We start from the raw sequence: 25,804 nt of genomic DNA on the forward strand, positions 1-25,804 counted from the left end.
TATGGCAAAACAGTGGTGGTTTCCTACCCCTTATTTTCATAGTTATTAATTATATTTGGTTTTGGTCCTAAAATGAGATGTAAATATTTTATAAATCAGGTGATTTTGTTGTTTTTATACTTACATTTTATTGGATAAATGACAGAGTATATTTAAGTGAGCATAGGTTCTACCCTAATATTTTATGTGGTTGTGTTAGTAGTCTGTTACAGATATATCCATTAAATCTGGCACACAGATAAGGATTAAAATTTATTTCCTCTCTCCGAGTATTGTTACTTAAAAAGCAAATCTTGGACCAACTAATGAACATCAGACTTAAGGCTCAGGTTTGAGTGTTCATCTAAAACAGTTCTTCAGATTGACCGGTTTGTCACCTTAACCATATAGGAGAAAAACAAGAGGAGAAATACTCTACCTTTAGAGCCAAGATAATTGTTAAATACACGTGCTTTTTCTTCCTTTTTAATGTGTTCATACAAATGGATTGAATAATTGGCAACTGAATAATTCTGTTTTCTTTTAGCTTAGAATGGCTCATGTAAAGAGTATATATAAAGGTTAAATGCATGATTCCAAAGACTTTCTATTCCTTTATTGTAGTGATCCTCTCAGAAAAAGTAAAACAGAGGCTTTAGAGGTAATCAGCTCCCAAGGCTGATATCTCTGGAGTATCCAAAAGTTGTGCTTCTATTTATTTGAACAAATTTATTTATGAGTTCCACTGGTGAGGAACAAAAGTCTATCCCGAACTGCAGATTGGTAGGTAAGATATATAATGTAACATACCAGAGTAAAACATGTGGAAACCCAGACTATCAGTGCAGGTTTAAAGGGATTAAGTAGATCTAGACCCTGTCTCTTCCCTTCCCAAAACAGGTGCAGGAAGCAGGAAAGATGTGGGCAAAGTCTTCTCTTACTCACTGTGGTGAGTGAGGGACTTCGGGTTGGTCTAGGGTAGTACAGTAAAGTATTAATCTACAGTGTGAGGAGAAGAAATAAAGATTGGAGGTGGAGGGGGGGATCTGAAAGTCCTGGTGGTTCTTAGTGGGGTGCAGCTTAACCACCATCCTTTACTCCCTAACAGCACAATCTAACCTTCACACAACAGTGTCAGTATAAAATCTAAATTTTTCTTTATGCAGGATAGAGAAAGCAGCTGTTCTTTTGGACTTTTGTTCTGATTGGTGTTTTGAGTGAGCCATCCTTTAGCTTGGTAGAATTTGGAGAGCAAAACCAGAGCACATACAAGACTGCAAGTATCTGCTGCTCAGATGGAGGCACTGAACACAGGAAGCCCATGATTTGTTTTACACGACAAATTCATCAGAATTATAAAGAATTTTTTTAAAATTATGATTTTTAGAGAGTCAGACAGTGTTTACATACACAATACTAGTCTGTATGCAGAGGCTGGCATTATGCCAAGTGCCTACAAATTCAGAAGCCCATCCTCAGCTGGTACATATCACTGTAGCTCCATTGACTTCAATGAACTGGTGCCAGTTTACATTAACTGAGGAGCTGTTGCATTATGTGGGATGATTTCTTGTTTCTCCTTCCTTTTCTTCCATTTTTTGATGAAAAATGTGAAAATGTCATTCTTGTTAGCTCAGAGGAGTCCATATTTGGGAGATCTACCTCTTCTGATGGTATTCTTTCTTTTCTCTTAGGATTATTCCTGTTTCTAGTCAATTTATGATATATTCGTACTAGTTTTCTAAAAGTAGTATGTTAAGGGTGTCTTATACTTCTTGATCTAACCCTGGTGGACTCATAGAATTCTATAGATTGAAATTTCAAAGCTGTAGTGTAATAATTCCTTACCCTGTGATTAAAATATGCATTATATCATTGAAGTGGTATCCCTTTCACGTTTCTCTGATACATAAGCAAATCCCACAAAAAAGCAATCACATGAGTATTTTTGGTCATTTCCCAGGCACTTGTGGAAGCAGTGGCTGAGGGGAGACTGCTGATCAAAACCAGTCAAAAAAAAGATTCTTCTCCTAAATTTAAATTCTCTCGAGGCTGTATATAATAAAATGAATGCTGCCTCAGGCTCTAGTGCTGTTAGCTAAAATGACTAGTGAGGTCTGAACTCAGCTTTGTCACACAGTATTTTGGCCCAGACAAGTCCATCTATACTTATACCTTCCAGACCTGTCCTTTCATTTAGGAACTGGTCTAAGCTGGGAAAATACCTCCTTTACATAAACATTTGTTCGTAGGTCTATTTGGTGTCCAGTAGGTCTCACAAAAGTGAGAACCTTTTCATTCCTGAGTTGATGGAAGTGTTCTAATCTAGAAAACTCTGTTTAACTGCTTAAGGGACATTTCATATAATTCATTATTTTATTTTTAAAAACTTCCTTGGACTCTAGGGATCCGTTTTCAAAAGTTTTTCTTCCTTAATTAGTATGTTGTTGTCTCTTGTCTTTGAGAAGAGGAATACTTTGGATATCTTCTCTGCTATGTGTAAAAATTCTGCTTTATCTTCATCTTTGCCATAATAATTTTGGACATTTTCCAGTTTTAAATGAACTTGTATGCAAAGAGTATTTGAAGATGGACTTCCTGTCTAATGTTGCTTGTATGTCTGAATTTTTCTATGTAATCTTTTGTTATTCTCTCACCTACCGTGTGTTTTCTCATGCAGTCATCTTGAGTCACGTAGCCACAGTCTGGCCAGATGTTTGGAAGAGCTCTGCTTCCATTTTGGCATTTAATAAGTAGCCAGGTTTTGTAAAGTGACTGCTCTGTATCTGAAATGAGAGTTTCTGGGCAATGTAAACTCTTGAAAATTAATACCAGTTACATGCCTAAGTTGGAGGTGAATACTTTTGAAAAGCGGGCCTATATTAGGAGTTTCTGAATTACTGAAAATCCATGTTACATAATTTCCACTACTGTAGTTTGTTACATTAAGGTATCAGTGGTCTTCTCCAGAGAGTTATATTTTCCTTAAAACTAAAGACATGGAAAGAAATTCCTAGGTATAGGGAGGTGTGGAAAAAAAGCAACTGTTGACAACACAACAATTCATTCATTTCCTAACATCACAGGTCATGTACTGTATTTTAACTTAAACAATAAGGCAATTGTTCATATGGGAAAACAAGCACAGTTTGCGTAAAGGTTAAAAGACTGAAAAGGTTAAAGGCTGGCTTGTTTTTGGTAAGCTATGATTTGCTTCTCTCAGGTGAAATGTGGAGGCTTCATGGTCTGGCAAATTGCTGAACTCTTTGCTGGAGTGCCCATAGAATAGATGAGAGGCAGATGATTTACTGTGACTCGGTTCTTCACAATGGGCAATCTCACCTTATTGTTTCCTTGTGCTATATCGAGCTCTGCTGTTTTCATTTATGTTGTAAACTTTGCAGGGAAGGGACTGCCTCCTTCCTGTATGTTTACACAGTATCTTATTCCATGCAAGCCAGATAGTATCCAAAAGCCTTCTTTTCCTTCATAACATTTTAATAGATACAAAGAGGTTTTTCAGTGTTATAAAGGGGATGCAAGGATCAAAATCCTTGGTATTTCAGTGGAATTGTCTGCTTAACTGCCCTTCAGAGTCTCTTTTCTCTGTTCTTTCAGCTGCCAGACAGCTTGGGGTGGGAGATTATTAAGTCACTCTCTAAATCCTGTTTCTTTAAGGGGCTTTGGATCAGGACTTTTAGCTCTGCAGCCACTTGGATTTATCAGCATCTGAGAGGAATTGTGAGGATCACTCCACTACAGAAATTACTTGTGTCACTACCAATAAAGTGGTGTTAAAAGTAGCAGCAGTCCTCCCTGATTAGTTCTATTTATTAAGTTCAACTGTTTTTTGTCTCTAGAATATGCTGCAAATTATATTTTATAGCCACCCTAAAAAAACCTTGTTCACTAAATACTGGTTTTGTTCTATATTGAAATTCCAGAGAAAAATTCGGTACCCCTAATTATAAGTGAGGTATAAAAGTATTATTTGGTCAAAGGTGTGGTAGGAGAGAAGACCTTAAATGCAGTAATATTGATGATTATGCTGGAAAGCACAATTTAATCATATAAACTGTATATGTACAGAAGACTGTAAGCTACTGATTTTAAAATTTAGTGCTGATATTTTTTTATCCTATATGTAAATGCTACAATTCTGTCATTAAGTTTGCAAAAACAAGTCTTGAATTTTGGTGCCATGAAGCAGATTTTTCAAAGACATTTAAGAGTCTAATTGTGCAGATACATGGTTTTCAGTGGTTGCTTCTATAGCCTCGGTGTCAGTGCCTCTGACTTTTTGCTCCACTGGGAACTGAGAGCTCTCAGCATTTCTGAAAGTCAGTCTGCACTACTTTAGGTACAAAAACTTGGGTGGCTTTCCAGACTTGGCTTGGGTGTATCCAGTGTGCTATATACTTGTACACAACACATAGAGAAATAAGAAAATGCGCTGTTTAGTAAAACCTTGTTTAGACTTGCGTTCTTTCTCCTATCAGGCAGAGAAGTAGTAGTACAATGATTTCTTGCAGCTGTATTTCCCAGCTAACACTGTTATGTCCCACAACAGCCAGGGCTGAGGAGGTTGGTCTCTCTCTGAAAGTATGATGTGAAATTTCAATATAATCTCACTCAGTCTTCTGTTTACACAGCCATATTGTCCTGGGACAGTCTCGCATGGATTGCAAGCATTCTTGCTATGAGGAATCTGGGTCCAACAGGAATACTTGATTCCCAAAGCTCAGCTCTGTTTAGAAAACTGGCTCTATTATCTGAGATTATGGCAGAGAGCAAACACTGCTCCAGTTTACGGTAGCTTCACCATCAAAAGAAGCTTTCTTTCAGGAGTTTGAGTTACCAAACAGAGCATATTTTCCCAGGAATGAGTGTTTGCTTGAAAGATGATGGGCAGGATCTCACAATGCAATGCTGTTGAAATTGGTTTTACTTGAAATAACCACAGAGCAGGAAGCCATGCAGCATATGGCACAGAGATGTCTCGCCAGACCACAGGAGCTTGCTTGCATGGGGAAGCAGGCTGGCTGCATACATTTGCAGCTGCATCCTGGCTAATAATTCCTACTGAGAAGGGGTTTCAGCATGTGGACTTCCAATATTGGCTTGGCGCTGGGCTGTATCTCCACTGCATGGTGTAGGCCAAACCCACATGTAAAGGTACCCTCAGACCTGTTTGCTAGCACAGTGCTTTAGGGGACATGATACCACACAAATAACCAGAAAGCTGTTGACTTCAGAAAATATCTTTTATTGTAAAACATCTTTCTTCAAAACAAAAAACTTATGTTATTTATATAGTCAAGCACACTATATTTGGTGTATGAGGGGAGACTGCTGTGTATCAAAACACTCCATGTTTGAAGTATTGCCCTTCAGCCATATTTCTGCTGGAAAGTGATTACTTTGTTAGAATCATAATTCAATGAAATATTGTTCCTCTTCGCAGATGCTCAACCCCTACATAGCAATTACTGCCTAATGTTTATTTTGCAGTGGTTACTGAGAGCTGTTGAGTCACTGACATCTTTGTTGAGAGTCCTGGAGTTTTTTAAAGTGCTATTTGATGAACCCAAAATCTGATTCTCAATGTCTATTGTTTTTCATGGCTTTTAACATTGTCTGTTTTAGGGGAGTTTTTTAATTGGTTAGGGGCCAGCTAGCACGGCCAGACAGAAACACCAGAAGGTGTATGAATGTCGTCTTTATATACACAGAGGTCAAGGGACTGACACAGCTTATGCAGATAGCAAGCCTTAAATATATGCCAAAAGCATAAGTGTATTTGTAGCATGATCCTTGTTAATCCTCTGTTCATTTTTAAAAATGACTAAATGAATTAAGAACCTACATTCCATTGTTTTAATGCAAAGTTATGCCAAAATCCTTTAAAAAGGTGTCTTAGGATCCTAATTCATTTAGCTATTGCTGGACGTGTTAGCCATTGTGCTAAGGGAAGAATAATACTCCTAAGGTTGAGTTAAGCAATCTGGATATGTTTTCCAGCTGTTGCAGGGACTCTGTACTGCCTTGAGTAAGTCATACAGAGATTACTTGAGAAAAGGATGTGAACTGCTGACTGGCATCCACATTTTCAGTATTAGATCTTTGAAAATGCCCATTTATTTGTCGTGTAAGCCTGAAGATGCCTCTATTTCTGCTGGTGATTTTTCCAAAATTAGTAACTAGATATCTGACCATGACCAGCATTGCTTGGCTCTCAATGTTACACCAACTTAAGGACTCATGACTCAGCTCCCCTTGCAGGCACTGGGGCACAGCTTCCCTCCTTGTTCCCTACAGGACCTCCCCTCAAAGGCAGGAGAGAGATAGCTGTTGAGATTCAGGGATCAGTTTGCTGTGCCTCTGAGCTTTTCTCTAATGGAAATAAATAGTAAGTAAATGAAGTAGTGGGTGTGAGATGGTTACTCATATGGTTCTTTCTGTTTCTTACCCTAGAGTCCCTAATGTGCATTCTTGTGTCAAGAACTACTGTTGATGCAGCACCACAATACCACAATTTGTTTTTTTTTAAAAAAAAAAAAGAGGAAGGAAAAAGAATCAATTAGGTGCAATTATAATTAAAGTCTGCTGACTGCAAGCTTGTTCTGGCTGATTACACTAGCTGAATGAGAAATTTCTTGATCATGAAATTTGGTATCATACCACCACACGTACAATCCTTTGTTTACACAGAAACCTCTGTATTATGCTTGATTTTTAAAATAAACAAAGTTCTATTTTTAAATATAATGACATGCCAGTAAAACCAAAAGGAGCGTTGGCATATTCATTCACTCACAGTCTCCTTTTGTTACCATCTTTCCCCTAGGCAAATAAAATAGCCTTCTAATAGGTTCATTTGTAAACTCAGTGGATGTGGGCAGATGAGGGGCAAGTCAGGCAGCTGCATGATCAGGATTGCTGACTTGTGAAAGCAGTTTTTTGGCAGTGGCAACCAAGTCTTTGGTTTGTTTTGCTTTGGCTGGTACCTAATAAGGCCCTCAATTTCCTCCTTGTTCTGGCTGCTGCTGAATTGCTGATGAGTCTGTAAGGGCATCTCAGGGTCATCTGGCTGAAGGTTTGCGGAAGCTTGGGCTGTTCATACAGCCCTAAAGGGCTGATTTCATTGGGTTTTTTTACCTAGTTCCCTTGAAGAGTTTCAGGCATGAAAATCTGTCAGATGTTATTTTCCAATAATTCTTAGACACTTTTAGAGACTTGCAAATGAAATCCACTGCTAGATTCCCTTCCGTGGTTTCTTCCATTCTTCTGTGTTCCGGTCTAGATGTGGTGTCTTTCTCAAATGGACACTTGGCTGAGCTGGGGCTGCATGTTTGAGTTACTGGGTGAAACTGTATCATAGCGCTTTTCCACAGTGATATGACTTAGGTTCCTTTGGTGCCAAGTATGAGGAGGCTTGGTGATGTTATTTTTAGGAATTGCTGGAGACTTGATGCTAAGAAGTCTAAGCTCAGCACTCCAGAAAAATCTCTAGCAGGACTAGCCTGGATCAATGACTAGCAGTACAAGCCTGGATCAGCCTGTGTTTTATAGTGCCTTAACAAATATTACCCTGTAAAAGCTAATGCTTGACAAATCTGTGCTTGTGTGTTGTTGGTTGGTTGTTTTTGTGGTGGTGGGGTTTTTGTTGTTGTTTGATTGTTTTGGGGGTTTTTTTGTTTTTTAAAGAAAAAAAGTCAGAGTTTCTCTGTTAGACTAAAGTGATTGTGTGGTTGCCCAGATCCAGGTAGTGTGGTCATTTGCCTTGTGAAACAACCACATATTTTGGAAGCTGGCACAATACAATTGCTGTATTCAACAGCCCAGGCTTCTTGGAGTTGCAAAGGACTATCCATTGAAAAGTAACAAGAGATCATGAGAAAGTTTGTGGGTGTTTAGAGGAATTTGCAAATTTCCCATACATTTTCTATGAGAGACGTACAAGGGTTGGCATTTCCTGATTAAAAAAAGCTGGGGGGGGGGCAGTGCTGATAGGGGTAAAAAGCACTTGTCTGCTTCATATTGATAATCATGTATTCAAAGGTGCAGGACGTATAGAAAGAAAATTAATAGGTCCATATGGATAATGGGGCAGATAATCCTAAAACTGCACATAACCCAGACTGAGAACTGTGAGGTTTTGTGACATGCAGATGGATTGTATTGATGTGGGCGACAGCTCCAACTCGGACTTTTCAGAGATTAGGTGGTCTGTGGTGTTGGCTCCTTCTACACATTACTAGTCTTGGATGTTGAGATTACATTCACAGTTCCCAAGTTCAAACCTCAGCATACTACACTCCCACAGATTCCCACAGTTTTGTCCTACAAAGTGCCTTCTCTAACAGAAATCTCCCGGTCCTCGTGTACTTCCTTTTTTCACTGTTGCAATGAACAGCTTTGTTCTGAACAAAAGATTTGAAGGTAGCCCATTTTCCTGCCTGTGACTGGGTGTCTTGTGCTAAACCTGAAGAAAACAAGTATTACTAGATCCCACTCTCTTCCCTTTTTGTTGCAGCAGGTTATTTACTGCAACTGCACCTCTGAATTTCACGGCAAATATTTTGGCCCTTTTTGCCTGCCTGCCTCAGTTGTTCTTGTGAAAATAGTTGCAGGAGGTTTTCCTCACGTTGCTGCTGGAGGGAGTATCTTCGTATGCTAACGCAGTTAGTACAAATAAAAAAGTTAATAACACCTGTTCTCTCTTCTTTACTCGCTCTTCACTGCTTGTTTTGGTTTAATTTTCCTGATTAAAAAGGGGCATGTATTTAGTGATCAGCCACAAGCTACAAATAATGACTAATATGTGATTTGGGAACCATCAATTAATGATTATAGCTCATCAAGGCTCCTTTGTCATAGGTGAAATAGAGATGCAGGAGGAAGACCACATTGCTCTAAAGAGCTGGAAATCTTAGTAAACGAAGTAGAAAAAGGACAGTGTAGGAAGGGAAACAAAGACACAGAGTAGTGACCAGTACTACAGTAGAGCTGGCAGTAGACATCTAAGTCTTGTTTGTGAAACTCTGCTGCCTCTGTCTCTTTTTCATGGGACTTCCTTGCTCATGTGTTTAGTCAAGTGGATCTCGTTCTTTGCAGAACATAACCTTAAGTACATACGTAGTCCCACTGGGGCTAAAGACACTTCTCATGTGGCTACAGTTAAGAAACATATGCATGTACTTTGTTGGACTGGGGTTTGTAATACGTATTACAGCAGTAATTAGGCTTGCTCAAAATGAAAATCAGGAAAGAATACTTAGATAGTTTATCCACAGCAAATGATTTGGCAAGTCTGTCATCAGTGCACTTCTGGTTTCTATAGATATTGCACACACTAATTTATCTCTATAGAAAGAGTCTATCAATAAAGGCCATCCATTCTTTCTCAGTGAAGACCACAAATCCTTTAGTTGTCATGACTTCTCTAAGCCCATTGTTCCTTACTTCCTTTCTCATATAATAATTCTGACTTCCATGACCTTTCTGTCTGCTCTTCCAACATGAATTTGAGAGCACCTACCACAGAAACAAAGCCAAATCCCAATGATTATTGGTTTTCATTCCTTTCACCCTGGATGGAGCTGTTTTTTCCTTTCACTCCATTTTCTCTTAGACTTTCTTTTCCAGTTCCTTTAAACTATCTGTCTCGGCTGCCTGGTTTAAAAGGCTTCTTGTGCTGTTACTGTGTTTTTCTCACACGCCTCTGAAAGCCACAAGGTCAAAACAATGCTTCTAATCTCATTTGAAATCCCTTGTGTACTTTGTTTAGTTATGTTTCTGTGCCAATTTTCTTGACAGATTTTTGCTTTTAAAATTGGGGTTGCCGTTTCTTCTCAGGGGTTGACTTTCTGGCTTTATAGAAATCAATAAAAAGCTTCTGTTACCTTCAATCAGGCCAGGATTTTGTTCAGAGGCCTCAAAAGAAGAGAAATTGTTATTACTTCTTGTTCTCACATCTCTGGAGTTTTAATAGACTGTATAGAAGTTGAAGAAATATGAAAAACATACTAGATAAGAGTACAGGTAAGAGCAAAAGTTCTTTTAGCCAGTTTCAGAAAGATGGGTTTGACTCTTTTTTTCAGATGTACTGAACCACAATGGATTTTTTTCTTAGCTTTAAATAGTACTTCTGTGTTTTTTCTGCCATTCTTTCATCCTTATTTACACTGAGTGGGTTCCAAACCCTTCTGAAGTAGTGGCAATACTCCCAGTGAACTCTGTGAACTTGCATCAAAAACACGTTAGTGTTTCCCTACTCAACCTGAAGTCAAAGGGAAATTAGAAAGGCTACCTGTGGCATAAAAGACTCCTCAGTGCAGGAGGTGGAAAAGCCTTCCTTTATTCTGTGCTGTTCACTGTCTCATTTGAGGGAATGACTGCTTTATAAGGACGTGTGTTGCCTGCTTGTGTTTCAGTACCTGCATAAGCCCTCAATCTTAATTTTTGCAATAATATCAGACAATTAAACACACGTTTTTCTGCTTCTTGTAAAATACCAGAGCGTGAGAAGAGCCCAAATACATTCAAGACTTTTTTTTTCCTGTTTTGGGCTTCAGTCTCCATTTGCATTTATAGCAATTTTTTGTCTAATAATTCTATATAGAATATGTAGATTATAGTCATATTTACTTCTCTATGTGAACTGTGCAGAAGAAATTTTAAGAGGTGATGCTTTGAGGGCAGGCAGAGGTAGGGAACAGCAGTGGGAATCAGCTTCGTATTTTTGCCAATATGCTGTAGAATTCTTACTTTGGACACTAGGCAAAAATTGTATTTTGGAAAAATAGGCATTGTCTTTGTGAGTTCTCCCTGTAATCATGAACAAGAACAGGTGAGGAATTTAAAAAAAAAAAAAAAAAGCACAGCTATTCAGTAGGACTGTTCTTTTGTAACAGAAAACTTAGTCCTAACTAGAGCTGTGCATGGGACACCAGGCACTCAAAGTTGCATTTGTTGCACTAACTGTGCCCTAGGGGTTTGCTGACCAGTGAGGAGGATCAACAGAAGAAACAGTAAAGCATTTTTATTAACCTTGAAGTCAGACCAGTCAGATTTTTTCGGAGAAGGGCCTACCCTAGATTGTTTTCATAAACTAACTTCCTCCAAACTATTTGATAACGAGAAATAAAAACAGTCAAAAGAAGAGGGATGAAGAGAGAAAAACCATTTGTTAATTACACAGGCAGATGTTTTGGAAATGTCAAAATGTGGCAGCTCCATACCATTTCTGCCAACCATTGGTTATAATTAGTTTCGGATATGTTGTCTCTATATCCGGAAGCTTTAAGAACAGGATGAAGTTTGTATGCACTTGAATACTACACTGCTATTTGGACCTGAACTGTATCTTGTCAATGACTTGCTGCCTCATCATTATGATTATTACATTCAAAGGTCTCAGACAAAACAAAGGGGCCATGCAAACGTAAATTAAGAGGCAGGGATTTCAGCTGGAGACATGCTTTGAGTTACTAATTGCATACGATGTTCTCAGAGGTAGAGTTATATCTGCTGCTGTCAGGTCAAATAGTTTTTCCTGTTTCTATTACTGTCCAGGAACGCTGCAGCAACAGAGGTAAGGGAGCGACTGCCCTTAGCTTAGTTTGCTGCCCTCTGGGTCAAGCTCTGAATATTTTAATCTGACAAAAATAAAGATCAGGAGTCTCAAACAGTGATACAGTTGGCTGCTAGGTAACAGTACTTCTAGAAACTAGGCTTTTTGAGTTAGGCGTTTTCCCTCTTATGTCTCATTCTGACCTAAATCGTCATTGCTGTAAAAGATGAAAGCCCAAACCCTTGATTTCAATGGGAAATAGATACACAAATACCTTTAAAGACTTCATTTAATACTGCACCTAATATGCACTGAAGTTAATAGCGCACTCTGAATTGCTTCTGCTGAGCATAGGCTCAGATCCTTTTATACTGATGTTGCAGCTGAAGCTTTAGGCACTGCAGAAACATCATTCTAACCCAGGGTTCTTAAGCAAGGTCACCTGACTTTCAGTGTTGTCTTAGTTCTCTTGAATTCAATGAAGTTGAAGCTACTTTCTTTTTTTTTTAACTATGCAAGAGTTAATCAGTTGCTTAAAAGTAGCATCAATGGGCTCAAGGAAACTTCTTGGAACTGTTGACTTGAATTTTGAGTGACTGATTTTTTTTCCCTGTATCAGAGTTGAGAAACTTAGCTTATGGGTACCTCTGTATCATTTCTTGACCTTTAGAGTTGACCAGCAGGATTTCAAAGCAATGAAGGTAATCTAAACATGTGTCACTACTCTCTCCAGTGTCTTCGCACACTTCAAATAACCAAAATTATTTCTCACTTAGTATCCTAGTCAAAAACCTGGAAATATCACAGTTGATGAACTGATGACAGGTTGGGCCATTTTTTTTCTTATAATTGCCACTTATTTCCTTATTGTCAAGGTCACCAGAAAGCTATGGAAAACTTTATCCTAAAGTGCTGGGATTACTGGCATTTTGTGCCATTTCTTGAAGAAAAAAATGTAAAAAACGTGAAGAACTTGCAGAGTCTCTGCCCTCAAGTCTCTTTACAAGAAACAGTTTTTTATTATTAGATACTGGACCAAGCTGCTCTGTAATTTTTCCACTGTTATTAACTGTAAATAGCTTCCAGCTTGTATTAACCCTTTTTCCTCATGACAAACAAAACTGTTTTGTATCTGCTTGGCATAATGAGAGAAACAGATGAGCTGAGAATTTGAGGCTGGGTCTGAAGCAGAGGTCTTTTGTGTTGGGACTGTGTTTATGAACTCCTCCGCTAATATTCTCATTCCTGACTCCCCTTAGAGAGTGGAAATATTTTTATCGGGCAGAACATTTTGGGAAATACATCCATGCCATGGTAATGCTGGATTTGATCTTGTGCCCACTGAAATAAATGATATTGTTCTTGTTAGCCTTTGGGAAATGGCTATGCTCTGCAAAGATTGTCCCGAAAAGACATTAGTATCTATCTCGTAGGTCAAAGCTGGAAAGCTGTAGCTCTAAATTAAATTCCTAAATCTCTCTGGTTGTCTAAAGACAGCAAGGCCTCAGATATGATTGGGGCCTGTAGATGTTATCTAACAAAAAATGCTGACAGGAATAAAAATATTAATAGTTGTCGAGTTAAGGAGGAAAGCAGCTTTTTTTTTTGAGCAGCTCTTGAGAGGGAAATTCTGTAGCCCTGTGTATTCCCTTCTGGAATGCCCATGTAATGCCAAGATCATGTCCCAGTCTTGACTCCAAATCCTCTGCCATGCCTTAATTACAGAGTTGGGACCCTGGCTGAGAATTTTCAGATGCCGTTATGGACACTAAAGACAATGAAAACACGGGGGGAAAGTACATGCTTCAAAGTGCGTGATGATTTGGACTCTAAAGATTTCAAGATTAAACATGTTGGGATACCTACTGTAAGAAATCCTATATATCTGTGAGCTGTAGTTGACCCGAGCTGTTCTATATATTAAATGCTCCACTCATGAATATGGACCTGAAGAGTGACCCTCTAATGGAGATAGAAGATGCAGACTTCCCTTTACGGGGCAGGTTCTTATCTGTTTTTCTTTGCACACAACAGTATAAGAACCTCTTCTAAGAAACTTAATCAATGTGAAAAGAAATTTCTAAGAACTCTTACCAGAGGAATACAGTATGAAGTGGATTCATATAAAATCAATCTTGTCCACATTGATGCCACATCTTATAGATGAGGAAAGTTTTGTACCTACTCTCACTTTGCCACGAAAGAGGGAAAAAGTGGTTACTATGACCATTTAAAAATTCTTGCACTAAAAAGATTCCCAGGTACTATTGCCTGTCTTTATGGGCGTTATGGCACGGAGGCACTGGCCTATAAAGTTCATTAGGTGTTTAAAATATATTTGAGCTTCTTGGACAGACAAAATTAACAGTTGGCAGGAGGTCACACAGGAACCTTTTGGCAGAGCTGAAAAGTGGTTCCAGCCTCCCTGTGGTCCCTGGAGAAGGATTCTGGCTTTTCACTTTCTCTTCGGGGTGTTGAACAAAGCTCTTCAATTCAGCTTCCGCTGAAGCTGCCAGAATCTTACCGCTGGCTTGAATGAAAACTAGGTGGTGTATCAAAAGGATGAGTAGCTGTATTATCACAAAAGTTATCTGAACTGTATCTACTTATCCTGGCCAGAAAGGTGGTCCTTAGAGTTTTGCATATGACTTATTTATTCTTATTCAGGTCTTAAATATCCTTGGTGGAATTTCTTCTGGTTTCTCTTGCAACTAAGTAACTGCCTTAGTTGCATGTTTTTTCTTTTTGCAACCAAATCTGTCAGCTTTCTGTCTCCAGCAAGAGGGAAAAATCAAGGCCTCTTCAGGCTGTGTCTTCGATGCTATGCCACTCTCCTCCATGGTGTCCCAACCCTCAAAAATAATCATGACATCCAAAATAACTATTCTGTTGGAAGTTGTGACCAAAAAGAAATGTTACTAAGTCAATATTTTTACTGCTTGATTTTTTTCAGGACTCTTCCATGGGCTTTGAACCACTAGCTGGGAGACTACTGTGGTTGCAGCTGCAATGGCCTGATGGACAAATCCCCTATCCCATCCTGTTTGCTTAATCTGGGGTTCTGAAACATTTTCACATACCAGAAAAGGTAAATGTAAGGTTCTTTGTGTTTTCATCCACCAACTTGGCTGTGCTGCTAATAAGAATGTGTTCAAGGTTTGGGGACCCAGCTAGATGCTTGGGTTTCTGAAATTGAAGTTGTTGTTTGATTCTGCTGAGCCTGATGCACCAGAACAGATCTCATTACAGGTTTGGGGCCCAGTTCATGAGAGAAAACAACAGATGGATGAAACGTATGTAAAGAGGAGGGAAGATTAAAGGAGCAGAACTGGGAAAGGTTTAGGCTGGTCGGAGGAGAGAAAGCGTAATCTGGCTATCTAGTCCAGTCCAAATGTGATGTTTTACATTTCTGTCCTCCATGGAGGCAGACAAAGGAATAAACAGGAAAAAAAAAAGGCAAAGCGTGATGGGGCAGGGAGAGAGAAGTATGCTGGACAACAAAAATACTAAGTTATATTATTGATGTGGAAACTTTGCACGTGTACGTAGCCCAGGAATATACTTTAGTTGTGATAATTTTTCTTCTGATAACCAAGACAACTGTGCATCCAAATTGTAATGTAAGTGTCTAGAAGAAAATATTTTCTTTCCAAAATTAAGCTAGAAGAGTAAGAATTAGGGCTGGAAGGCCACACTCTGTGCTACAGTTTCTTCGTGATGACTTTGCAAATCTTCCTCAAATTATTAATGTATCTTATTCATTTGAAATTTGAAAGGTAGAAGGTTTTGTTATACTACTTACCTATGCATAGTTATCTGGGTGAAAAAGGGAGAAGGAGGAATCAAGGGATGGAGATGGAATCTTGTGTTGTATTTTGTTTTAGCCATATGTTAAAAATAATCCCTTTGCTTTCAACTGTAGAAACAGTGTCAGAATCAACAGGGGGGTGTTGTGTTTGAACAAGATGGCTCAATTTGTTTTTGATTAAGCATAATTATTTATTGCAAGGCATGCAAGTACGGGTAGTGTCATCTGATGCCTGGGAGGGTGTGTGTGTTTTGTTTTGGTTATGTTCTTTCTCTCTGTGTCTTGGTTTACATTTATCTCAATCACCCCATTTTTTTGACAAGCAAAAGAGAATGTATTTGGAATACATCTTAAACAGCATTATTTATCCTAACCAAAAGAACAGCAAAAAGAGCAATCTTGAAAGATTTCTATAATGGAAATGAAACAATCAGCACAGAAATATGAGGAAGAAATTACACCCATTAAATACAGCTAGACTGATGAATGATATGATGGCTGCCTATTCAAGTTGGAAATTTTACACATGATTGAAGCTTTATTTAGTGTAATGATATGTGCTTCCTGAATGCTGCATCTGAGTGACGGCATGACCTAGAGCACAAAAGAAAGTATTATGTGATTAGACTGAGATTGTTCTCATTTAAAGTCATTGTGATATGAATTTAAGTTTCTAATTAGTGGCGTATAATTTTGTGTCCATTGCCTCTTTTTTTGAGGATACCTTTTCAGGTCTTGTCCTTCCAGAGACTTTGAAATCCAGGCTTGAAGCTCAGCATGGATTAACAGCAAAGGGTTTGGGAGTTCACTGATCCTTTTTTTTTCCCTTACCGCCTGAAAGTGGTGAATGGTGGGGGGGAGGAAGCTGATCTTTCAGAGCAGGCTCATCTTGTGCCGAGTTCTTTATATGGTCCTTATTACACCCTTTAAATTTTCTTTAGCTCAGAATCCAACTTAAATCACTTGTTTCACCTATGAATATATCGATAATTGCGTACTTTAAATTAGTGAAATTGTGTCAGAGTTATTGCTGAAGCCACTGAATCTAGATGTACTCCCTTCACCTCCTTAGCTAAGGCAGCGGGGATTTCATGAGAGCTGTGGCATTACACTGCCTTACACCAGCTAGGAGTTTGTACCTAGATCTTCTACAGCACGCATTTCTTGCCTCACCTTTACCTTTATGAGCTGGGTCTTTACTTTGAAGCTGGTTTGTGTACCAAGCTGGAAGACAACTACCCCCACAGAAAACAGCAGTGATTTGATTAAAGCTATTAAATCGCATTTGACTTGTGCAAAATTTAACATGGTTCATAATACAATTTTATGAGCTATTGAGATTTCTGGCACCGTAAAATGATTTTGTTAATGGTTTCAGCAGTTGTTACTAAGTGATGTTAAAAAGTAATGAAGGGGGAAGTAAATGCAAGGGGGGGCGAGCTTGCTTCTCAAGTCCACATTCCTTTCCTTTCCTAGCTGGAGAGCATTAGTAGAGGTAAGCAAGCATTAAACAGAATCAGTGTGCTCTCTTTGTGTGAGAGCTCACTGCAAACCCCATATTTTTAGATTAATAGGAACTTGCTGACCAGCTTGTTAGTTAGGTTGACTGATGAATACCCAGAAGCAGACAGATAACCCAGACAATTACTCGATCTACTGTACGTGTTCAGTCAGACTAAAGGTTTATCAGTCATTTCAAACTGCCTTTCAAGAACTTATTGTGTAGTTTCCTATTACCATAAATCACTGAATTTGGAGCCTGTAGCAATTAACCACCTCCTTCATGAGGCAACTGAAGGTATCCATGTACCTGTAAGTACCTGATTTTGTGCCCATATGGAAGATCCATATCTTGTAATTTCTTAGCACTTTTTTTTATTGCAGCCCTTAGTTAACACTTGGGAGGGTAAAAGAAGAAAATCAGGAACAGCCTCTCAACAAGAGTTTTAAAAAGATCTCAATTTGAAATTTAGGATAACTTTCTCAGATCACTTTTAACTCACATGGATGTATCTTCTTGATCAGCCTTTTGTTCGCTACTACAGTGAAAAGTATAAAGCTAAAAAAAGGATATTAAAGATGCATGCGTGAATTGCAGAATAAAATCCAATGCCAAGAGGTGCAAAACAAATTATCTTAAAGGAGACTTCCCCATTTTTTTTTTTGCCTGTTTTAATACTTTTTTGTCTGTTTTTATACATCTAGTTGTGCAAGCTAGTCATGTATTTTTTACAAAGGTCAAGCAGCACATTTACAGGTAAGGAGGGTCATTTCACTTAATCATTTGTGATACAGTATACATAATTTAGGCTTCAGATGTGCTCAGACCTCCTACCTTCCCCTCCCACCCCTTGCTGGGAGTGCTATGGATACAAGAACTCCATCACACTGAAGGTTCACTTAGTCCTGTAACCTCATTTCTGCTAATTACCAAATGTTGCAGTGGAAGGTCTTAGGGTCCATAATAACAAAATATGGAGTAATCTGTTCCTCAGTGTTAGATCACCTCAGAGGTTCGCTGCAGTTTACTGTCTGGCTTAAGCTTCAAAATATGAGGTTTAATAACCATTCCAAAACTCACTTTAGCATTCTGGATTATGACAAGCTCAGACATTCCCAACACCGGCAGAGATCTGTGACTCCTTCTGGAGCCTTGTTAAAATGGTCACCTACTTGTTCTACTTGTGCTTTCTAGCCCTTGGCTCCCAGGAATAAATTAAACATCATGGCTAAATTTTTAGAAGCCTCCAGATTTATAACATCAGAATTTTGCCTTCATTATTTTCAGCTGTTGTCTTTTTTTTTTCCCCTTTGATGGCCATAGTAATTGTACATTGGTGTGCACGGATTGCCTTTGGTCTCAGAAATCACTCAGCTAAATGGCTGTACAGAGTGGATTGCTGATAAAACAAGAGGAGGTGGTTATGTGCGAGAAGCTGGTGGAGCACATTTAAAGGCATGCAGCAATTGCATAAGTTATAGAAAGAACTTGCTACTGATAAGCATTAGTTTCCCTTTAAATTATATTTTGTGGTTTATTAAGCATTATTTTCTAATAATTGGTGAAGTCTGGGTACAGTCTCTGTGATCAGCCTTTGTGCATTATAAACCTGTCAACAAATATTGTTTTCAGTCATGGTGTAGTGACTAGCACTGAAGAACAGCTGAGAAGGAGGTACGATAATGTCTATGGGACAAATTACACATCACAAACAAATTAATTATATGTAACACTTGGCACAACAAACCTGAATTTTGGGCATGACCATAATACATGTTTTTACTGCCAACAATTATAATCTGCTTAAGTCACATCTTGGATGAAGAGTGGATCTTGTGATGTTATGGTAAATGCACAGAATACAAATAAGCGGATACTTATGGTTTTAAGCTACATACATGGATGTTAAGTACTTGACTGTGGATATACTTCAGGCGCATTCAGAAAGATTTGGTTTCCCATGCTAACTGCAGTGAATGAGTGGGAATAGTTCCATGAGTTTCAGTGGACTTTTGGATTGAGTCCCAGTGCCTAATCTCATACTTCACTTAGAGGAGATTCCTGAGAACATGCAGGCCTGCGCATCCAAGGGGCTGGCAATGCTGGAGTGATAGCGAAGAGCCACGGCACCCTTTATTTACAAGTTAAATAACTTCTCCAATGTATTCGGGTGAACATTGGTCAGTTGGTGGTTTGCTTCCCTTGCATATGAACACGCCAAGGAAGAGGTAGGGCCACATCCTTTGACAGACAACAGATTGGCGGGTTAAAAATGTTGATCAGCTGTATAAAGCTGAAGGTGAGACTAAACAAAGATGTAAGTTTTGGATTCATGGACTGTGAGAAAGCTAGTTATACAGCCTTTTAGGTTTCCTCTGCTGAAATGCAACTCTTGATCACTGTAATTTTGAATTATACTTAAATGGTTTCTTGGACTACGCGAACCACAGACTGACCCAAGCTTTGCCAAAGAATGAAGAGTTGTCGCTGTGTTTCTTCACAGCATGTTTCTGAGACTTCTCAGTTCTGCTTACACTCCTCAGGCCTGGGGAAATGAATGGAAAGTGGTTTCCAGGGATATTCTGCTGATAATTATGAAGAAACTCATAGCTACACCACAAAAAATACTTCTAATGGTACTCGTACTGACAAGTGAATGATAGTGATGAGGATGTTAAAAAATAGAGCAAAGGCGTTTTTTGTTGTAAAACTTGTTTCAGGAAATCATGCATTTTAGTGGGAATCTTTCACCTTTGAAAATGCTGCATTTTAAGAATTGATAGTGCTGCATTATCTTTTCCCATGGTGTGAATTTTGGGGCTAATTTGTGATACACTTATGTAAAGTGAAATTCAGTCTGTAAAGATACTTCTTTCCTGAACATTTTTATTTTACATAGCTATGTAAATGTTCTTATGCAAATGGAGGCAATAATAATGGCTTAAGGCTATATACAAGTAGAGAATTCCTCCTACATTTAAATACATATTTTAGAAGCAGATCTGGTTCTGACTGAAAAGTCTACAGTGGAATGACACCAGTTTACATCATCAGTATCTGGACTCATTAAATATAAAATTTGTGGTGGTGGGGAGAATAGTGATGTATCACGTAGTGCATGAGCACAGGGATGATTGGCAAGAGAACGGTATGTTACAGATGAACTGGATGGTGGACAGATTTGCAGTGTGGTAAAACACATGGGAAAAGTCCCTTCTGTTTATTTTTTTTTTCACCCCCTTATTAATTTACCACAACCACAAGCCATGTGTTCCAGTTCCTGTCTGGGAAAAGAGGCTCGTTAGGCCATATTGTGACTTAGTTGAACTAGTGATCTAAAAGCAGCTGGAAAACCCCAAGAAATTCTGAATTTCTCATAAAAGAGCCAAGGAACATTGTTTGTAAACCACTCAGCATAGGGACAAGTCCATTCTGGTCGTATCATTGTGCTCCCTGTTATGTATTAACAGCTGTAATGAAGGACATCAGCAGTTGAAGATCAAGTGGAAAAAATATTTTCAATGAAAGCTTCTGCTTTAAAATGACTGGATTCATAGTCTGCCTAAAAGTTTGTGTTCAATGTTAGCACAGCCATGCCTTGTGTGAAATATCCCAGCAACCACCCTTATCAAAATACATAGTAGATGTGCTTCATACAGATAATGTTGAAGCTTGCAATTTCTGCCATAGCAGCTGTGGCCCTTTTGAGTTGAGTCGAGTCAGATTTTACAGCATTTTTTCTGACAGTCTTTGTTCATTGTCTTATGCGTTCCCTTGTCTTGGAATAGCACAATTCTTTTGGGATGGCTTTTGAACGAGATGCCCATCTTAAGTAAATTATATAAATTCTTAAGAAAACAACATTGGTCACAGCTACCTTGTGCCCAGGCTGCAAGCAGTAGGTAACACATAACCACCCTGCCCCAAGAGGAATCCAGGAAACAGGTGAACTCCTGCCTCAGGTTCTCCTTTCCCTTCTTGATTCCAAGGGGAGTGAAGAGAAGCACGTTCCCGTCCCTTATGCAACACAGATAATCTCCTCTTCTACATTAAGGATGTATGATAGACTTGTGTTCCCTCTGGTCTTCCCCCTTCTCCAGCCACTCCCAGAAGATCAAGCCTCTTGCCTGCCCTCAGCTAAGACCTTTGATGCAGTATCCTGGATAGAGATGGGGGCATTTTTGTTGTCTGTATCCACCTCTTTGCCAGCAGCGAGAAGAACAATTTTCTATGCAATAAGGAAAACGGAGACATTGAAATTTAGAAAGAGAAGGGTTGATATTCTTAATTATTCAAGGGAAGCCTCCCATTTTAGGTATCTGTTTTTAAAAGGGAGTAGCTGAGCTGCAGTAGGTGGTATGGGTCAAGCTGTGCTGTGAATCTCTTCTGCTTTCCTGCACTGTTTAAAAACATACCACTTTTGCTTATGCATATCTTAGTGGTTAGTAATAGAGAAGTGACTAAAAATGAACATTATCAAGTATTGGTTTTGGAGGCCTAAAATCCATGTGTGTAGGCCAGACACAGCATAGGTCACCGTATGTAAAATTTCCTGTCAGTCAGAAGTTCCCTTTTAATTCTTTTAGTCCCTCAGTTGCTTGCATGTTTTACAAACAATACCAGTTTCTTCCCTTTCACATTACACTCCACAACAAATTATCTCCTCCGCAGACTTTCTGGTCTGTCAGTGCAATGGTCCAGCACCAAAGACCTTGAAAAGCACTCTTCAAACCAAAGAGAAACAGAACCACACTACAGCAAATAAACAGTATTTGAGCTTTCCTTTCAAATAACTCATTTGTGAATGGTGGTAAGCTATGCTAAGCTAGAAACTATTGACAGCAAAAGTTTCAAAGGTTTGTTCAGTAAAAGAGAAACAACCTGTGACCAGAAGAATTAAGAGAAACGCTCAGAAACAACGTAAAGCCAGTAGCCATGAAGAACTCAAAAATACTGATAACAAACCAAAACCAAAGTTCAAATTACATTTCCATGAGTTCCAATTCTAGAGTCACATGCAGTCCCAGTCTCCAGATAAAGATCTGGGTCTTCATTTGTGTGGGATTGCAAAATGGTTCAGGTTGGAGAGCACCTCGGAGATCAGTTAGACCAGTCTTCTATCTGAAGCAGGGTATATAAACAATGTCCTCACCTGGGGACTGTTTAACCTACAGAACTAAAAAAATCTAGCATGTGGTACATGCATATTCTAATATAGTCTCAGCTTTCATGGGAGGGAAAAATAATGTGATTATTTTTCTGAGACCTGGATTTTAACCACTGGAGTGCTCTTCCTTTTTTTTTTTTTTTGTAATTATGACATTCTCATAGGAATCAAGGTAAATTTTGGGTGATGAAGAAACTGAGCGAGATGACCACTCTCCCTGTGGCTTTAGAAGGCTAAGCACTTTGAAAGATTGAGCATAGTATGTGCAAGAACACAATCAGGTAAATGGAAATTAGTGTAATCTTACCTATTGCTACTGGTGAGATATCAGTGCATTTATATCTCACTGATAAGATTGATAAGGTTTGTTGTTGCAACTTGTGTTGTAGCTTACAACATCTTTTTACACTAAGTGCTTATGTTCAACTTCTGCATTTTCTTTATTTTTTTAATTATTGTATTGTTTTGGTTTTTTTAAATTCTAGCCTTTTTATTTTTTTCTGAGTGCATATTTGTATTTTGCTACCATTTGAGAATTCAAAAGAAATACTTGCCTTTTAGATTTCTCTATCCCAAGATTAATCCTTCCCAGAGACTCAAATGAGATCAAGGTCAGATTTTGTCATCAAAGATAGAGAGGGCACTTTTCTTTCCTACCATGCCTCAGCCACAGAAGTCTTATGTGGCTTGATGAATTGAAAGACTGGAGTGATTTTGTAATTTGGTATAAGGGAGGAACTCTTATTTTATAACTTAGCTCTTAAATTTAAAAGAGCTTAACCATTTAGAATAAGGGGTAATTAATGCATTTGTGAAGACAGACACATTCAACAAAGTATTTTACTGTTGAAACTAATATACTGTTTACCAAAGAAAGCCCTACATCTCTGCTAAAATATATTCAAACTTTGATTTGCGTATAGTATATAATTCCATTCATATTGCCTATATATATATTGCTCATATATATTGTAGTGTTATTTTTGCTCATATACTGGAACTAAGACTAAAACAATTTCAAATTTGATGGCTTTGATAACACAGATGAGAGAATTTTTATTTTTTAACACAAATACAAAATTCTGGTGAGACATTTCCTTGAGGGGAAAAACTTGATTTTGGTTTTGGAAGCATCAAACAGTATAAATGGCAAAACAGAAGAGGGTTATTGTACTGTGTACAGTACTCTTGATGTAGGTGACTGGTTAGGCTGGTATAAATAGGTATCTAGATGTGTATATACGTTTTTATTTTCCTTTTTTGTGAAGAAATGGCTTAATTTTCAGATTAATGCCATGGAGTTAGTTCAGATGCCATGGAGTTAGGCAACGTATTTATGTCCTGTTCGTCAAGCAAGTTGTACCCATGGTTACTTGTGTCTGTGTGCCTGAAGAATAAAATGTTCCTGTGCGTGAAAAGTTAATCTTGATTTGAAAACTCCGTATGTGGAGATTTTACATTTCAGAATTATCCAGGTGTGTCGGTCTGTGTTTGAACATGTGTTTGTACATGATGTAGCTGATTGCCGTGCATGCCAGAACTGTGGACCATATACATCATGTATATAGTGAAAGGCTCAGCCTACAGCTACTGGGGCTCATGGGAAAGTCCTCCTCTGGTGTAAAAATAGGAGGAACAGCCTTCTGACAAGAGCTGGCACCTTCATGACAGCCTTATCCTTTCACACTGTGGTATAATACAGTTCAGCATGCTTTGAAGGCCAAAATTGGTGGTGGTCCTGCCTTATCTTTCAGTAGATACTGATCTTTATCACAGAGTCATAACAAACTGTTCGGTGGAGTTGAAGGGGGTGAGAGAAGCCTTTGGCTTAATTTAGAATAAGTCTGACGTGAACGTTGACATATTCTGTACTTTGAGTGACTGGCCTTTTTTATGTCAAATTTTAAGATGTATATAAAAATCAGTGTTATATTAGGCCTACTCCATTGCACTGGGTAAAACAAAGAGCACATTTCAGTGAGACATTCAAAATGTTAGGCAGAAAATTCTTGTACTTGGGACATTCTCTTTAATTCTTTTGTAACTGCGAATGAACGATATGAAATGAAATGGTGTCCGTTCTAGCATAATTTGTCAGGCATACGCAACTTTCCCGTAGTAACTTCTGATCCCCTTGATTCAGTGTTTGAGGAGAGAAAATACAAAATTATTCAGTGACTGGAGGGAAATGGGACAAAGTGTTATCTCAGAGCTGTAATATTTGGCTTCCAGTGGACACAGAAGCTTGACACAAATCAAACGTCATACTAGCTGATAGTAGGCAGGAAGGATTAGTGTTGACACAGCAGACCTGACTCCTGCAAGCAATGTAGCTGTGCTTAAAAACAGACATGTTTATCTGAAATCACCCCAGGCATACGAGCAGTAGAAACTGTAGGTGTAGATATAGGAAACATGGTGCATGTGGACATTCCCATGCCTAATTGGGCTGACAGCTCAGTCTGGATGGAGGACAGTGTTTATTTACTCATTGTTGTGTGATGAGCAACTAGAAAGATATGCCTGCTTTAGCCCATGCTGATATTGGTCCTAACACTGTCTGGCTCCGGCCACAGTAAGCTGGGACAATACAGCACAAAAACTTCCCATTTACCATCACTTCTAAGTCTGACCTGGCACGGATGTGCAATGACCTCAGACCACAGTTGGGTCTAATAAGGAGTTTATCTTCATGGAGATGTCACCTCTTGCTACCAGAAGGCTACAAAAATACAAGTAACAATGGGTAAATGAAGATAAAGGTTTATCCTGGCCAGAAGTTGCATTTTCAAAACAGTTCAACCCTGCTGTGAAAAAAATTACAGTTTGACATAGGGTGCTGTCTGAAGCTGTTAAAAAAGTTATCAAGGTCATGGTTGAAAGAACATGTTATTATTATTGTTTTTATAAGTGAAAATTACTGGATTGATTATCTCTTGAGTGATGCAGACATTCAGTATCTGTTTTCAGATGCCAGAATCCACTTTGACTACAGGAACAGAGTTTTCAGGAATTTGTTTTTCAACAAGGAATTAGGTTTTTTCTCTCTTACCCTCCACCCTCCATGAACTTAGGAGTTCATACTCTGTATGTGCTTTTAATCTTGACTTCAATATATTTAACTGTGGCAAGCTTTTAGTTACAGTTTAATAACTTCAGCTTTATTTTGCCTCAGGGTATATTATAATGAAGAAAAAGCTTTTCCTGTGATTTAGTTGAATTTATACAGCTGCATAGCTTTTCCTACTGACTAGGAAGGATGGCAGTTTACTCAGCATAGACTGATCAGCTGAATTCTACTTCCAAACTCAATTTTGCCAAAAAAAAAACATGGGGAAACAAATCCAGATCCATGAGCACGCTTCCAGATATTTTGTGTGGTGTTGTTATTTCTTAAAGTTATCCTCACCCCCAAAAGTAATTTAAACTAAATAAGGACAATATTTTTATATGGTTCTGTATGGCACCTTGTGCAGTGAAATATTTAATTTGATGAGGGGCTCTGGCACAACAACAATAGCTACTTCCCAGTTTCCAATCTTATAAAGGAAACGGTAAGTAGATTTGGGAAGAAGCTTACATCAACCATTTGGTATCTTATAATTGCATGCTGCTAGGTTCTTCCTGTGAAGACAGCTTAGAAATAGGGCAGATCCAGCAACTGCTCCATCAGGATCTATAGAAGTGTGTCAAAAGTAAATCGTCAGAGTCTGCATGGGGGATCTGATCAGAATGATGTGGCAAGCTCAGAATAGGCATGGCATCAAGCCCTTG

At 38.6% G+C, this 25,804-nt stretch overlaps 1 long non-coding RNA gene across 2 annotated transcripts in view; it reads left to right on the forward strand.

The window, feature by feature from the left end:
• LOC142054967 (uncharacterized) overlaps positions 1-14,999 on the forward strand; it is a 219,828-nt gene extending 204,829 nt beyond the window's left edge. For both annotated transcript variants that reach the window (XR_012659749.1, XR_012659748.1), the window contains one exon: positions 14,508-14,999. This is a non-coding gene — a long non-coding RNA (uncharacterized LOC142054967). The remainder of the gene's footprint in view (positions 1-14,507) is intronic.
• The last annotated feature ends 10,805 nt before the right edge of the window (positions 15,000-25,804 follow it).

Source organism: Phalacrocorax aristotelis, chromosome 3, assembly GCF_949628215.1.
Source record: "Phalacrocorax aristotelis chromosome 3, bGulAri2.1, whole genome shotgun sequence".
Taxonomy (NCBI): domain Eukaryota; kingdom Metazoa; phylum Chordata; class Aves; order Suliformes; family Phalacrocoracidae; genus Phalacrocorax; species Phalacrocorax aristotelis.